This window comes from Saimiri boliviensis, chromosome 2 (genome assembly GCF_048565385.1).
Source record: "Saimiri boliviensis isolate mSaiBol1 chromosome 2, mSaiBol1.pri, whole genome shotgun sequence".
Taxonomy (NCBI): domain Eukaryota; kingdom Metazoa; phylum Chordata; class Mammalia; order Primates; family Cebidae; genus Saimiri; species Saimiri boliviensis.
In genome coordinates, this window is record NC_133450.1 from 139,947,561 (window position 1) to 139,959,630 (window position 12,070).

A 12,070-nucleotide genomic window follows, 5' to 3' on the forward strand; every position below is an offset into this window, starting at 1 on the left:
GACTGGATAAAGAAAACGTGGCACATATACACCGTGGAATACTATGCAGCCAAAAAAAAAAAGACGAGTTCATGTCCTTTGCAGGGACATGGATGAAGCTGGAAACCCCCATTCTCAGCAAACTGACACAGGAACAGAAAACCAAACACCACGTGTTCTCACTCGTAAGTGGCTGTTGAACAATGAGAACACCTGGACACAGGGAAGGGAACATCACACACCTGGGCCTGGGGGTTGGGGAGCTAGGAGAGGAATAGCGGTGGAGGGGGGGGATTGCGGAGGGATAGCATTAGGAGAAATACCTAATGTAGATGACAGGGTGATGGATGCCGAAAACCACCACCATGGCACGCGTATACTTGTGTAACAAGCCTGCACGATCTGCACGTGTGCCCCAGAATTTAAAGTATGATAAATACATTTTTTAAAAAAGTATCAACTCACCAACTCATGGTCCTTGCCATGGACCCATTGCTATTTATTATTCATAGTGAGAAGGTTTTAGGGGAGGCTGGGCACTCATTGACTGGGAAGTACAATTGTTGTTTCATTAAAGATTGATTACACATGTGGCCAGCCATTTAAATAATGGCTCTGCTGACACCGTTAATGGAATGATAAACGATTCCACCCTTGCTCCTCTGAATCAATACGAACGCTGCGTGGGAAAGGCAGCCGGCCAGCCCTTCTCTCTCACCTGGAGGTGACGAGAGACCAGGGAAGAGCAGGCAGGTCCCAGGCTACAAATGAGGTCAGCTTTGGGGGTCAGAGGTGCCAGGCGTCAGCCTAACCACTGGCTCTGGGGCACAGCTGTCAAGAACTCAGTCAACTTTAATGTCTCTGTGAGAAACTTAATTTCAATGTAATAAGTCAGGTGCTGTGTGTGGTTTAATGTCACTTCATTATTAAAAGCAGATTGATGGAGACTTAAGACATTAGACAGACCTACCAGGTAGTGTGACATCCATCTGGTCATGCTAGAATTGAAAGGGCACCACAGACCTTCTGAGTCTGAGGGAGGCATCCAGCTATGCACGCATTCATTCACGCAGTCATTCATTCATGAATTCATTCATTCATGCATTTATTCACTAATGCATTCATTCATTCATTCATGTATTCATTCATTCATGTATTCATTCATTGACTTATTCATGCATTCATTTGTGTATTCACTCATTCTTTTGTTCATACATTCATTCGTGCGTGCAATCACAACTCCTGTGCCCTGAGCCACATACTGTGAATGAGTGATAGTGGCGAAGCAGAGCAGACATAGGCCACCTCCTCTCCAAGCTCCCAGTCAAGTGAGGAAGGGGAAGGAGAGAAGGAAAATGAACAGGGAGCAGCCAGGCAAGGAGACCCAGCCTCCCAGGAGAAGCCACAGGGTGGCTGTGAGCAAGGAGGGCACAAGACCCCCACTAGGATCTGGGGGTGATCACAGGAAAAGCATCCTATGAGGAAGGCAGTCAGCACCAGCCCCCACCCCAGGCCATACAGCTGCCCTCCCACCTCCCTCCAGGACACGGTCTGGCAGGTGGAGCTGTGAAAGGCAGGAAGGAGACCTTGAGGTCCTGAAGAGCAGAGAACACGGGTGGGTCTTGGGTCCTGTAGGAGATGAGAGCAGGGTTCAGGACAGCTGGCAGTGGGGAGCCTGGGATGCAGGGGGAGACGAGGAGGCTCCCCAGTGCTCAGTGCTGACGCGGCTGAGAGAACAGAGGTTTCCCATCAGGGCTGTCGGGGACCGTGGACCTTGGCTCCTGAAATGCCTGCGGGAAGTGAGCCGTGACTGGCAGGCTTCCTGGAGGAGGTGACCTTCAGGTGGGCCAGGCAGTCAGTGTGACCGGCAAGCACACCCTCTGCCTTCCCCACTCCCACATTCACTGCTAAGCTACCACCCTCAGAAACACCGAGGAAGCCGAGTCCCAGGCCACACAGTGTCTTTCACGCACCCCTTCCTGTTCCTAGGCCAGGGTGCAGCCCCAGACCCAGAGGTTGCCTCCTAGGCCCCATCTGGTGTTTCCAGCTGTGAAACCCGGGGATGAGATCTAAGCCCCTGGCCTGGCCCTCCCAGCCCCTCCTGCCCTGGTGTGGCTTTGTCTCCCCGGAGTGACATCAGCCCTGAGTTAACAAGATTCCGCCCCAGGAGCTGATGAGCAGCTCGCTCCTCTCCATCCTTGTTGAGAGCTCAGCTGTAGCAGCGACGCGGCCACGTTTACACCCAGAAGACTGACACTGGGGTTTCTCTGCTTTGCCCGAATAATGAGGGTTCAGTATTTGTCAGCCTCTGCGGCTTACCAAGCATTCCCAGGCTCACATTTCACCCCCCGGCTGCAGTCCGCTGTGTCTTCTTCCACGTGTCAGAAACAGGGCTGGGCCAGGCAGGCTGAGGTCACACGACTGTCAGCAAAGGAGCTGGCCCCTGAGCCTTTTCCACAGCAGAACTTTCTGGCCCCTGCAGATGGTTGGATCTTGCAGAAAGGAGGCCCTGAGGCTGCCCTCAGGAAATTTCTTTGACCTGTCTCCTGGACATGCCTCAAGTCTATGCCCCCGGCCCCAGGGACTGTTTTGGGAACCAAGCAACTGGCCTCTTGGTGCAAGAGCTGCCTGGGCAACCCTGCAATGTGGCGGGGTGAGCTGGGATGGGGAGACCCGATAGGGTGGACTTCCCTTCTGCTGCTCCTTGGCTGTGTGACCTTGAACAGCTCTCTGCACCTCTCTGAGCCATGCTGGGAGATGTCAATGAGCCCCTGAGACCTGGCCACTGGACACCCAGTTCCCCACTTGGCAGAGAGAGGGGCTCCTGAAATACTCCGGTCCCTCCACCTTCCCAGACAGGGTCAGGAACTGCTGCATTATCCTGACCAGACACATTCCGGGCCCCGGACATACCTAGGGTGGCAGCATTTAAAATGCACCCAAGGGCCGGGCGCGGTGGCTCTCGCCTGTAATCCCAGTACCTTGGGAGGCTGAAACGGGCAGATCGCCTGAGGTTGGGAGTTTGAGACCAGCCTGACCAACATGGAGAAACCCTGTCTCTACGAAAAGTACAAAATCAGCCGGGTGTGGTGGTGGGCGCCTGGCCTCTCAGCTATTTGAGAGGCTGAGGTGGGAGAATCACTTGAACCCAGGAGGCAGAGGCTGCAGTGGGCTGAGATCGCACCACTGCACTCCAGCCTGGGCAACCAGAGTGACACTCTGTCTCAAAAAAAATTAAAATAAAAATAAAATAAAGCATACCCAAGGAACTCGCGTTCCCTCAGGTTCCCTGGAGGCATCACTGGCCTCGGCCCACCTGGACTCCTCCTCATCCCTTTTCATTACAGGAAGGCTGTGTTGGATTTGCCGCCACTGACAAGTGGAAGAGGGAGGTGCTCAGCCCACTTCCAGCGCCGTCGGGTAGGCGGAATTTGCAGCAATTAATTCCAGGGACGCAGCTCCAGGAGGACGCCCCAGGAGCTCTGTGCAAGGCTGGGCGGCTGCTCCGGAGCTGGGATGAGGATGGTCCCTCCTGCCATGGGAACAGTCGGGCCGCCCACATCCTGCTGAAATCTTGAAATCCGAGCTCTGTTCTCCCCGAGTCAAGGAGTTCTTGTCCATGAAGTAGCATACAATTTTTTTGGAAGTACCCCTTGAGGTCGAATAAGATAGCGTGTATATGATAGAGAATTGTCTTTTTATTTTTATTTTTATTTTTTTTATTTTAAGGAAAGGGGACTGGAATGTAGCACTATGGAAAATTAAAATCTCCAGAAAGCAGCATTAGAAAAAATAAGCCTGCTTCTAGCCAGCCCTTCCTCTCCCAGTTGATCACACAGAAGGCTGCTGTGAGCAGGCTGGTTCTGCTGAGGCTGCGGTCTGGGGCTTTGGCGAGCAAGCCCAGGTCCATGCGGGTGGATGGAGCTGCAGATGTCCAAGAGGCCTGGCCTCCTCGACTGCCCGATTCCTGCTCTGAGCTGACAGCTGCCCCCGCCCAGGCCACTGCCCGCGGCTACTGCCCGCTGCAGACACAGACGCACTCCCTCTAAGTGGAAGAAGTCCTGTCTCAGGGTCCCTCTCATGGTCTGAGGAAGGGAACAGTGACCGCACAGACAGGGAGCCGCCCCGAGGAGCCTTTTTCTATCCACCAGGATGAGCTCAGGGTGCACAGGAAGGTCAGCCACCCTTTGGGTGGCAAGCGATGGGGGCACTGCTGAAGGGCACCTGGGCATGTCTCCTAAAGCTGAGCACACACGGAGCCTGTGGGCTGCTAGTGAAGCATCAATGTAAAGCTGCGTGTGTACGGTGACCCAGGAAGGCACCCCCGCCTGGCGTTCCCACGTGGGGCACTGCTGTGGGGTGTTCTCCCGCCTTTCATCCGTGGGGCAGCTCTGAGGGGGCACGTGCCCTGTCCCCGTGTCTCTAATGAGGGACTTGAGTTGAGGGATGTGGGTGGCCCAGGATCCCCCAAGGAGGCTGAGTAATGGGGGCGCATAGCTAGAGGTTTTTCTCAGGATTGCTCCCCTCAGTCTGAGTTGAAAGCCCCTTGGGAACCCCGTCCTGCCCCAGTCTGGGCTGGGAAGTACCTGGGGACCACTTACTGCTTTTACGTCGGGTGAGCCCTACTGCAAAGCCGCTCCCAGGACCAGAACTCCCCGTGGCATCTGTGGAGCCGAGAGTCCACCAGCAGCCGTGACTCATGGAGGAGGGAACTGGACCAGACGTTCGAGAAAGGAGGGCCCAGGGCCCTCAGAGGGCATGGACCAGCCCTGACCTCTGGTGCCACTGCCCACCAAGCCTGGTGAGGCCACTGTCCCCTGCCAGGGCTGTGGCTGCTAAATGCAGGGCGGGCATGCGTGAGCTGCAGGCTCCAGGCGGCTGGAATGCCCCCTCCTCCTCCTCTTCTCTCTCCATCCCCCAGAAAAGGTCACAGACCCGCCGGTGCTGGCCATCCTGGCACATGCGGCCTGCAGGCGTCACCCCTGAGCTCTTTGTCATGGGAGAAATGGGAACTTGGAAAAGTGGTTCTTAAATAGGCGTCGGCCTCAGGCCATTAGGCACCTGATCAGCCCACAGGTGCATCAGAACCAGCTCCCTAGTGGCCTTCCCAGGAAGACCCTGATCTCAGCAGGGGGGAGGCCCAGTGAATGGGGGGCATGCCCACCTGGCTCTGCTAAGCCGGCTGTCTCACCCCCAGGGCATTGGCATCCGCTCTTCTTATCAGCCAGCACAAGGGCTCTGTGGCCTGGCCTCCGGCTCCCGCAGGCATCTCACAAACAAAGCAAGAGTATCGACCCCAAAATGTGCTCCCCAGAGCCCAGGTCCTTCCAGTTCTCTCGTCTGGAGGCCACCCCCTCCTCTCTTGGACTGGAAACTGCCTGAATGGGCCAACTGGGTCATCTCAGGGCTCGGTTCTGAAGAAGGAATCTCCAAGGAGCTACTCTGGGTCCTGGCACCACGGGCGCCTGGGGCGTCACTGCACGTGGGGCCGGGGGTAACTCCTCCTCTGCGGGGGCACAGCCACGCCCCGGCCTGTGGTCCTGTGACTCCCTCCCTCCTCCTCCACTGGGCACTAGGTTCCTGGCGGGCAGCTTCTGTCTCGGCCCAGCTTAGCACACAGTAGGCCAGGAGACAGGCACCGTGTGAACAAATCGAAACAAGCATGGGTGGGTGAGCGCTGGCTGAGGGGCAGGTTAGAGGCTGAACCGAGCCACCCCTCACCCCAAATTCACACGTGGAAGTCCTCATCCCAGCACCTTGGAGTCTGTGATTGTATTTGGAGGTAGGATTTTCACAGAGGTCACTAAGTTAAAATGAGGCCATTAGCCTGGACCCTAATCTGATAGGACTGGTGTCCTTATAAGGAGGGGAAGTAAAGACACGGACACCCACAGAGGGAGAAGACAGCACCCACAGGCCAGGAAGAGAGGCTGGATCCCTGTATTGTCCCCTTGATCTCAGACTTCCAGCCTCCAGAACCGGGGACAATACATTTCTGGCATTTAATTCTTCATCAAACGGAGCGTGCTTTGATACAGCCTCCGAGCAGACTCATACAGGGGGCTTGGTAGCTTGTGGCTGGACTAGGGAGGTCTGGGGCCTCAAAGCCGGCAGAGGCCAGGGGCCTCTGGAGATCCAGCGGGTTCCTGTGATGAGGGCCTGGATGCCCGCCCCGACCCCAGCCCCGCTCGCCGCTGCGTGGGTGCCCCTGGCCACGGTGCCAGCTCCCACCTGCGATGCCCATTTTGTCTCTCAAACCCTGCGGATCTGCCCTCATTAGCTGCTCCGATTCCCATTTTTAGTCCCTTTATTTCGACACCTCTGAAACGTCAGCGTATTTCACTCCATTGCCAGCACGGAGCCCTGGAAGGCCAATTATCCCCCATTCGGAACAGTTCTCTTCAGCGCGAAGAACTTCACACAAAAAGTTATTCATTTTATTTCGGGCAACTTGGAGAGAAGTCATGCCCCGTGTGTGTGAACTCCGCGTGGACGCGCCTCCGAAGAACACGTGAGCCTCCCGTGCTGCGAGCACCATCCCCGTCTGGCTCCCGGGGCCTCACGCGTGCTGGAGCCGCTGCGGCCACACCTGGCGTGAAAGATGCTGGGATTGGATCTGGGCTCAGCCACTGTCTGCATGAGCAAGGGTACGTTACTGAACCTCTCTTTGCCTTGGGTTCCAAATCTGTGCGGGTGGCTGAGACCGTTTCCATCTCAGATGCAGAAATTGGTCAGCACAGTGCCCAGCCCCAAGTCAGCCAGCCAACAGTGCTGCCTTTATCAACCCTGTCGGGATCTTCCCCCAGCCAGCCCGTGAGGCAGGTGGAAGAGATCTTATGCAGCGGAGGAAAGGGAGGCTCCATAATGTTAAGGCGTGGCCAGGTGCGGTGGTTCAGGGCTGTAATCCCAGCCCTTTGGGAGGCTGAGGCGGGCGGATCTCTTGAGGTCAGGGGTTCGAGACCAGCCTGGCCAACATGACAAAACCCCCGTCTCTACTAAAAATACAAAAGCGAGCCAGGTAGAGCCCCACCTGGCTGGCATGCCTGTAATCCCAGCCACTCAGAAGGCTGAGTCACAAGCATGACTTGAACCCGGGAGGAGAAGGTTGCAGCGAGCCGAGATTGAGCCTCTGCACTCCAGCCTGGGCGACAGAACCTGTCTCAAAGAAAACAAAAAAGAACAACATTAAGGGGCGTGTAGAACCGGGCAGACGCAGTCTTCTGATTTCTGGCCTGCTGCCCTGTGGGACAGGCAGGCCCAGTCTTAGGGCGGGGAATGGTGAGAACTGTGAAAAGAGGGCATGCTGACACAAGCTTGTGCAGATGCGGGAGACGTTTTCTTCTTGGTATTCCAAATCAGCACACGCTAATAGTCACCTTTATGTTCTGAGCAGGTTACCAAAGAGTTTCTTTAAGGGCATATATTTGCTTTTGTGGCCTTTAACAAGCCCAATTAAAGTTTATGGCTTTGGCTGGGAAAGCCAACTTCCCATTTATTATGAAGTCTGCAGGCCGGAGGCATCGGGGCGGGAGGACTTCCTGCCTTCCTGCTGCTGGCCTGAGATCCCGCCTGACGGTCAGCCTCCCGGGAAGGGCCTGGCACCGGGAACTAAAGGCATAGACAAGAAGGCGTGAAACAAACCCGTCACAGCGTCCTTGCTGTCGTACAGGAGCTGCAGCAGGCCAGCCGTGCCATGCCTTTGCCCTACATAGCCGGGCGGCCGCTCCTGAGAGGCGGAGCTCAGGGTGTCTGCACTGGCGGCAGCACGAACGAGGCACACGCACCAGGGTCCCCACAGTGGCTCCAGGCTCTGATCGTGGGGGTGACTTCCAGCGATTCTGTCACCTCTCTGCTGAGGGTATGTCTGTAACCTGTTGGAGGCCATAGATGTCTATTTCCTATGAAATGCCCAGCCAACGGCTATGGGACCCCCATAGAGCAGATACGAGCTAGCGGGCTCCCTGCGGTGTGCTGAGCCGGATGACCCCAAGGCCCACCTGCAGTGTTTGCAGCGATGCTGGGAAGGAAAGCCTAGTGCCTGAGTCAGCGCATGACCCGGGTGCAAGCCTGTGGCCATGGACGGCTGCCAAGGTGGAGAGGAGGGAGGAGCCCAGGGGCTGGACAGCCCAACAGCCCACAGGGGCGTGGCCTGGGGACGCTGCGGGCAGGGCAGGAGCCGAGGGGCCAGACTCGAGGCAGAGAGGGGGGAGCAGTGGCAGAAAGGAGTGTTGGGCCCTCAGACCCCACTGGGTAGCGGCACGCCATGAACTTGGTAGAAAGCCCCAGAAGTCCTCACGAGGACACTAATTTGAAATCTTTGTCAGCAGGTGCTGGTGGCAATTAGGGTTTTATTTCGAGCTGTACATAGCCATAGTCCGGGGTCCTGGCCCCAGCGCAGCCACCAGCCTCTGCACGCCCCCGGTCACGGCTGCTCTTGGCCTCACTGCCCTCGGGAAACCAGGAGGGTGGGAGAGTTGGCTCCGAAGGCAGGCAAGCTGGAAGGTTCTCTGTGATTTTATGGTATGTGGTGACATTTAGCCAAGAAGGGGCAGCTCTGTGGTGGGAGTCCCAGATGCCTGGCTGAGGGCTGACCCTCCGCAGGGGTTCGCTCTCCTTCCTGGAATCTGGCGAGGACTGGCTGCAGGAGGCCCGCTCCGTCCTCCCTGCATCACAGGCACCAGGGAAGCGCTTCAGCTGCTGGCCAGCTTGCTGTCGGCCTTGCCTGTGGGAGAGCTATCGCAGGGGGCCGCTGGTAGTGTCGCTCGTGGATTAGGGGTGCCAGCTGTGAGCCCAGATGGGAACAAAGGCCAGCAGTGCCCCACGCTGGGGGCCGCACCCAGGAGCAGAGCCGCTAGGGCCTCCTTCCCGGCCCAGCCCGGGTCCTCTCCACTTAGCGGTTTTGACAGAGCCCCAAGCACCTGCAGAGCAGACAGACTGCCACGCGCTGGCGGAGAAAGGTCACCCTGCCCTTGCCTGTTCAGCAAGGCTCTGCAGGAAGGGCCTAATGACTAATTAAAACCCTGCTGCCCGGGTTGGAATACTAATCCTTACAGCTGCACGGCCCTCCGTGAGGAGGCGTCTCTCTGTGCATTCTGAAGAGCCGGGAGATGGGGCCGGAGGGGAAGGCGCTGGTTTCCACTGACCGCTTCTTTCCGGGTGGGGAGCGGCCTCCGCCTTCCAGTTCTCAAAGTCACTGTGAGGAAGTTAGAGCTGCTCCTTCCTGCTCTTTCTCAGGGCCACAGGCAGAGATGGGGCCTCCTGGAGGGTCAGGCCTCTAACTTCCAACTCACTTCTAGCTCCTGCCCAGGGAGATCCCAGCTGGGACTGGCTGGGAGGGAGACACATTCCCTCTGAAAGGTCTGGCAGGTGGCAGGCTGTGCCCAGCCACGACCACTGGTGCCCCTGGGGTGGGAATGGCTTTGCCATCTACCTTGAATTTCCCCCTCCTCTGGCCACCCAGCTTGCCCTCAGGCCCCGCCTGAGCTAGTGCTAGGGCATGTATGTCTCTGGGGATCCAGAGAAGTGACTTTCAGAGGCTCTCTGTGTGTAGGGGAGTGGTGCGCAGTGAAGTCTGAGACCCTCAAGAGTTAGCCTGGCTGACGGCAAGAGGAGCCGACTGGTCTTCGACCCGGCAGGCCCCAGCACCTGAATGGGTCTCCTCCCTCAGCCCCATCTGGGCAGCATGGCACCCTGCGCCTCCAGCCTTCACAGCGTCCTCCCCGTGCCTGGGAGGTGCGTCCGTGGCTCGCTTATTCCCGGGTCCTCTGGCTTCAGGCCCACCCACGGGTCCTTGGAGATACCTCACTGCACCCACCGAGGAGGCCCTCCTGGCAGTGGTGCTCCGGAGCCACGCCCTGTTGTTCTGCCCAGGGCCTTGGTTGCAATCTGAAATAGACCCACACAGGATGCGTTCAGGGTGGGTTGTCCTCTCCCCGGGCAGCAGCCTCATGGCGGCAGAGCCCACCTGGCTGGCTCCCAGTTAGCCGGAGAAGTCAGCCCCAGTGTGCATTTGCTTAATGAGTGGATGAAGGCGTGGATGCACGGATGGATTCCTGCTACCTCTGTGGATGCTGGTGCCTCATAGGGGTCAGGGCTGTGGCCAGGACTGGCAGCCGCAGCCAAGGTGGTGCAAGGCACCTCCAGCCAGAGCCAGGCCTTCCTCAGGGACGTCCCACCCAGCACCCACCAGGGGAGAACCTTCCAGAGATCGTTCTAGGAGGAAGGGCCAGGAGGACAGGTGGCTGTGGCTCAGAGCCTCTACTGACCCAACTCCGAGACCCCCCAGGGCACCCGAGGCAGGGCCGCACTCCACCCAGAGGCCCCAGGGCAGCACACAGCACTCCTGGGGTCCCACTGTCTGGGCCCCGAGACAGCTGCCTTCCCTCCAGGATGATTATGAGCCACACTGAAATGGCCAACAGTGACCCGACATGGTAGCGGGTTTCAGACATTCAGATGCTTTGGGAATGATGATTTGGGCCACCCCACCAAACAAGGAATCGTGACCCTCTGAGGGCCTGGCTGAGGGCACAGGGACTACGAAGCAGCAGGGGGAGGGTGTTTATAGGACAGCTGCAGCCACGTGACCAGGTAGAACCATGAGGTGTAACAGTCACGAGTTCTGATTCCTTGTTTGGCTGTAAGTCCGTCGGTAGATGGGACCCACACTTCTCCTTCGTCTTATGTTTCCTTGCATCTAACATACGTTGCATTGATAGGAGTGACCTTCTGTCTCAGCAGGCTGGGTGGCCTCTAAGACAGGCCCATGACCCTCTCCTCTCTGTATCTATGGCCTTCTTTCCCCTCCCCTGAAGTGTGGGCTGGACCTAGTGCCTCACTTCAAAGGATGGACAGAATGTGACAAAAGCAAAGGGTTATCACTTCCACGATGACAGGTTAAGTCACAAAAAGATCACGGCCTGCATCTTGCATGCGTTCTCTCGCTTTCTGTCTTTTGCAGCTCTTTTCTTCTGAGAGAAGCAGGTTGCCACATCATGAGTAGCCCCACAGAGTGGTCCGTGTGATGGGAATCTGCTGACGTGAGCCAACAGCCATGCATGTGAGTGCAGAGGACGATCCCGTGCCAGCCCAGCCTTCGGATGAGATCCCAGCCTTGGCTGGAAGCTTTGCTGAGGCCTGGTGAGGAGCCGGTTCAGCCATGCCCAGACTTCTGTCTACCAAAGAGGTCAGATCACACACACTTACTGTTTTAGGCCTCTGGGCTTTGGGGTGATTTGTTACCTAGCAATAGGTAATCAATACGCTTGGCATTTAGGCCACAGGATATCAGGAAGGGCATGTGACTTCGCTGTCGGAGGAAAGGACATCACCCAGAGGTGGAGGAGGGGATTTTATTTCCTCTTCTGGACAGAGTGTGTTTTCAGTGGTTGGAAGGATCGTGCCCCAGGTTGGACGTAAGCAGGGATTTTGCTGTTGTCTTTATTGCAACATTAAGTGTGCCTAAGTGAGTCACACATGGTGCCAGGTTGACAAGGGGCAGACCGTGGTGGGTTTCTATTGCATCACCCCACCCGCGCAGAGCTGCACTGCCCAGAATGCCCTTTCCTATGGAGACCCCAGTCAGTGAGGCCCCGAGAGGCATGGTGCGGACTTGGGAAGGTGGGACGCTGTGGCTGTGTTCCCTCTGTGCCCAAAGGTTGGAGCTGCTGCAGCCCTGCACGCGGTCACCTGTGGGCAGACACCTCACCACTATGCAGCAGGGCACCCGCAGCAGCCCTGTTCTGCCCGATTCCTCCATGAGTTCTTCAACTTCCAGGACAAGTGAGACATTCAGCACCTGATACAGGGTCCCAGCTTCTCCTGTGGGATCCCAGGATTAAAGCCGGGACTGCAGCAGTAAGACTGCCTTGCGGGGGACATCCGTTCCGGCAGTTTTCAGGGGGCTTCTGCCGCCCCATGTGACCTGCAGCTCTCCTGCCCCACTGCCCACCCTTCGGACACCAGGCTGCCACACCAGGCACAGAAGGAAGAGCCTTCTTTGACTGTTACCAAATATGGGCAAATCCTGCAATAAATCCCTCAACCACATTTCCCGGTGGTTCCGCCTCTCTGATCAAAGCCTAATACAAAC

The 12,070-nt window shown here is 57.2% G+C and overlaps 1 long non-coding RNA gene across 1 annotated transcript; it reads left to right on the forward strand.

The window, feature by feature from the left end:
- Positions 1–7,666: 7,666 nt before the first annotated feature.
- LOC141582825 (uncharacterized) lies at positions 7,667–12,070 on the forward strand. Its single transcript, XR_012515737.1, has 3 exons — positions 7,667–7,837; positions 10,940–11,164; positions 11,255–12,070. It is a non-coding gene; the product is annotated as an uncharacterized LOC141582825 (long non-coding RNA).